A 4,944-nucleotide genomic window follows, 5' to 3' on the forward strand; every position below is an offset into this window, starting at 1 on the left:
TATCTCAATAAAATGAAGATAAAAAAATATATGTATATATACAGAAAGGTGTCATCTCTCAATGTTCAGCTCAACAAGCAGTCATACAGGTAATTTCAAAAATTGTTATGTTACAGTTCCACAGTTTTATTTCTTTCCTATATTCCACTTTTTAAGACACTTGTTTTACTTTTTTCACAAAGTTCACATTAGTGGTAACATGCAATATCTCTCCTTTTGAGTCTGGCTTATTTCACCCAGCATTACATCTTCAAGCTTCATCCATGTTGTCATGTTTCATGACCTCATTCCTTCTTATTGCTGGATAGTATTCCATCATATGTATATACTTCATTTTGTTTATCCACACATCTGTTGAAGGGCATTTGCTTTGTTTCCACCCATGAGTATTTTTAAAGACAGTATCCACTTAGTTTATTTCTCACAGTTCTCCTGACAAATGATCATTATTCAAGAACATACCATATACACAGATAAGAAACATACAAAATGTTTTAAATGGTGCACAAAAAAATCCAGCAGTATAGAAGAATGCATGTGAACTCTTGCTCATTGTTCAGACTAAATTTAATCACTTGTTTAAATAGTAATAAAAATACAATCTTTTATAGCTCTTGTGCCGACTACAAAAGAGGGAAATTATTACCATATATATGATTCTTATATTAGGCAGCTTTCTTTGATGAGTTGCACTGACAACTCCAAATACAGAGGCAGAAGGCTGTGTATTTTAAAGGAATTAATGTTGTGAATTAGAGACTTTACACAGTTACTACCACTGGCACTTTTCACCATAGTTTATACACATCACATGAACATCTTATATAACATTTCATTTAAAAAATATGTCTGAGTGACACTTTTATAATATTCACACACCATGAGCTAGTTAAGGAAGCAAAGATGCAGTTGCCTCCTGTAGTGCTTCACTGTTGGTAATAAGGACAGTTCATTGTGGTTAAAAGGAATTAGACATCAATATGGTTAAGTAGCTCCAATTTACTACAAGTCATCAATGGCCACAACTGGGACAGTGAGTTCTTTTATAGAGGGTATATCCTAGAAGCAAACACCATCATTGGTTACAACTTCATCTAAAGAAGTCAGTTTCTGTGCCAAAAACTATTTTCACAACAAAACTGAAAGCTACTAAACTGTTTTTATATAAATACTTTGTCTTCTCATTATCATATTTATGAACAAGTTCTCTGAAACTTTTGGAATTTACTCTCTCTTTAATGTGTGCTCCATCTCACACATTTAAGATTACCACCTAAAAAGGCTTAAAGGTGGTGGTGAAAAATCACCAGGAAAATCCCATTGCTCACCAGGAATGTTCAGCCACTGAACAGCAATCTAGAGCCACAGCAGTGCAGAGCTGTACTTGATGAGAACACTCAGGAAGCTGTCATGCTGTGAGTGTCATTTCAGGAAAAGCAGAGAATCTCTCCAAACTGTGCACATAATTAACAATGATACCATTGCTATGTGTTGAAGAGGACTAGTAAATGATGATCTCTTCCATGTCATCGGTTTGCTGGAAAGTAGTTTGTGTCAAGGTAATTATAACTGGTGCCCTGGGACACACAGTAGTCTCTGTCTAAGAATGTCTCTGACCTATAAATGGGTTCTAATTGGTGATCTTCCTTATGAAAATCTGTTTCATGTAGGCAGTCTGAACAAGAATCAGAGAAATCCAAAGACATATCTGGAGGACAATCATGGCAGTGCCACCAAATGCCCTGGATAGGTTCTATGCCACAATTGTCACATTTGAAGTCCACATGTTGTACAAAGCCATGTTCAGCTTGCATCTGCTGAAATTTCTGTTTCTTTAATTTCTTAAACTGTAATAGTTCTTTATATTCAGGTAAATTCCTATGCATAATAGGAATACTTTCTTCATCTGAGGCCTCCTTGACAGCTGTATTCATGTGGCTATGAAAACAGTTTTGGTCATCATCTTCAACCATATATGCTGGAGGTTCATTGGATGTCATGAAAGTGCAAGGTTTAAAGAGATGCTGATTAAGGGGATACTGTCATCTGCTTGTTGAAGACTTTCTGGAGTACATATATAAGTTTGGTGTTCTGCCTGGGACTGGAATGCCAGCTTTAGTCAGCTTTATGAAATACTTCTGCACTCAGCTGGCAACCTGTTTTGCTGTCCTATTGCCCAGTTCATCTGCTATCTTCTGTCAGCAGTGAGATTCTACTTCTTCAGGAGGGCATTTCAGGAGTTCAAGCTTTTTCTGTTCTTCTACAGTCCATAACTGGCTAAATGTTTCAGGTTTGGTATCATCACACAGACACCGTCCTATCATCTATGAATGACTGTTTGAGCCTTATGGACCATCACTCAAAGGAAACATAGAGTATGAAAGGGACTCCCCATCCTTCTTAGGATCTAAAGAAATTTTTGGTCTAGCAGGTAAACCTTTATTGAAAACTAATTTAACCCCCTAGTGTGTCTTTTAAGGTTTTTAATTTCTCTTTCCATATTCCCAAGGCTATTGATATATTTGTCTCATGCAATCTCAGGCAACTGAACAAATCTCTGTGGATGTGGAAGACCTACATCAGCCTTCTTCTGAAGTTTTTCCACAAATGCAATGGGAGTTTTTAGTGCTTCTCTCTGGTATCTGCCTAAACTTTCAAGGTCTTGAACTGCTTAAGAATGTGAAACCTCGAGTACAGCAATCATCTGTAACAGTCTCTGATAATCTTTGTTGTGTTTCAGTGCCACATGATCTGATTCAAAGTAATAAACATCAGGATCATCATCTTCCTCTTCTATAGTGTGCTGACTGGCACTCTCTTTGGCAGATGGCAAAAGTCCAATATTGAGTCTTACCTCTGTGGGTGGTTTACTTAGTCCTTCACTTCCATAATTTTCAGAGTCAGAACATATCCCTTTTTCATTCTGAGAAATTTCATCTGGATTTGCATGAGACTAACTTATATTACCACTAACAGTTGCATTTGTTTCATTGGGACTAAGATTATTCTCCTCATATTGTCCATTTTCTCTGCAAGGAGAACTGTTTTTAGTAGGACTACCTCTGGTAGGGGCTGCACTTCATGGTGAAGTTCTCAGGGTATAACAATGTTCTTGAGGTTCTGTTAAAGACATCATTTGAGCTGAAACACAGTCTAGAAGAGATGGCGGTTCTGGTTCTCCAGAGACTGGAGATTTGTATCCAGGGTGATGTTGGTGTTTTCATTACACTGTTCTTTTGAGGCACTGCTATCTCCCACCACATCTACTTCCTCCTCATAATCCCTTAAAGATGACTGAATTTCAGAAAAGGGCCCCATAGCTGGCTCAGTAGTCAGCTGAATAACATGTTCCATGGGCAGGCAGACAGTTACTATCTTGTGGTCCTCCAATTTGATCTGTACTTCTGAATTTCTGCAAGGCATATTATGGTCTATATAACTGTCTTCCTTCCTACTATCAAGGAACATTGAAGTTTGGATATCCAAATCCCCATTTTCAGCTACTGATTTTTTCCTGCAACACAAAGGAATCAGTGCTATTTTGTTTAGTGCTCCCTTCTGGCTGACTGTCATCACAGTTTATAACAGCTGAATCAGTGTCACCAACACCACTGACAACCAAATAGCCTGCAATTTCTTCAACTACTGCAGAATTAAGTGGCCCTTCCTCACTGACATTCACCTTTTTAATTTCCCCTTTTTCACCATCATCCAGTATAAGACATCAACAAGCTCATTTAGCCTCTTGAAAATCTGCATCATTGTCCACTACTGTGTGCCTCTGTTCTACTTACTCCTTGTCTGATTTTATAGGTGAATCTTCTTCTGAACTGTTTGTTGCTTCAGATCTTAGACAATGCTTACTTCTTTTTAAAACTGGTGGAACAGATTCTGTTTGCCTTCTCACACAATTTTCTATAGCCTGCCTTTCTATGTTATCCTTTTCTGAAGAAGAAAGTCCTCTTTTCCTAGGGCTTACCCATGATTCTTGAGTACTTTGCTGATTTAAGTCAGTGGTTCTTCCATTACTTTCCCTTTCTGAATTTGCAAAGGCTTTGGTCTCTTCTTTGGTGATTTTGCTCATACTTGAGAATGAGAAGATATTTCTTCAGGATAAGCAATGCTATGATTCCTTAAAGTTCTACCACCAAAAGATTCATCCAAGCTGTTTAACCCCACTGTTGATCTTGTAACACAAGTAGATTGTAGATTGGGAAGCAGCCATACTATGGCAAGTCCCTACAATATGGTCATCATGATCCACTCATTGGGAAAATTGTACAACCAAAGATCTATCATTGTGGAAATATTATCTCTTTTCCATATATCCTGAAGAGTTGGAGCTACCATCTAGAATAGAGCTTAAGCATCAGGGTTTCAGACTCTCAGCTGCAGCCATGAAGTATACTAGGATTTCCTAAATTCCTTTCTTTTTACAAGTGTTTCACCATGTATTTGATTCCCAAGTGTCTGCATTTATCTGTCATCACTGTAAATTACATGTTACATTGAGCCTTCAGGTATCAATTATTTATATGGCTGTACTAGCACAACTTGATATCTCATAGAGATAGTTGCAGGTCCCAGAACCCCAGAACCCAAGGCTCTGCCATCCAGGACAACTACTCACCCATGTGGTTTTAAAGTCACAATTAGGTGGTGGGGAAGATACTGGGCAATTTGTTTGGAAGGACCCAAGTGTCAGTATTGGCAGGTCCCTTCCATCTGGGGTTATAAATCTGGCTGACAGTATTCTGAAAGCATTTCTTGGGAAGAAGGATGAAGGCTCTTACCATTCATGTTGCAGGCAGGCAGACCTCAGCATGATCCACTTTGTGCAACCTCCTGATTCCTGGGTCTTAATCCTGATCACTAATATACCAGGTTTCCCCATTTCTACTTTGACCTCCTGGTTCAAACTTTGGGCTACTCTGAACACTGAAA

The 4,944-nt window shown here is 38.3% G+C and overlaps 1 pseudogene; it reads right to left on the minus strand.

Moving 5' to 3' along the window:
• Window positions 1-1,526: 1,526 nt before the first annotated feature.
• On the minus strand, window positions 1,527-4,299 carry LOC119525665 (annotated as a pseudogene).
• Between the last annotated feature and the right edge of the window lie 645 nt (window positions 4,300-4,944).

The sequence above is a fragment of the Choloepus didactylus genome (assembly GCF_015220235.1).
Source record: "Choloepus didactylus isolate mChoDid1 chromosome 25 unlocalized genomic scaffold, mChoDid1.pri SUPER_25_unloc2, whole genome shotgun sequence".
In the NCBI taxonomy this organism is placed as follows: domain Eukaryota; kingdom Metazoa; phylum Chordata; class Mammalia; order Pilosa; family Megalonychidae; genus Choloepus; species Choloepus didactylus.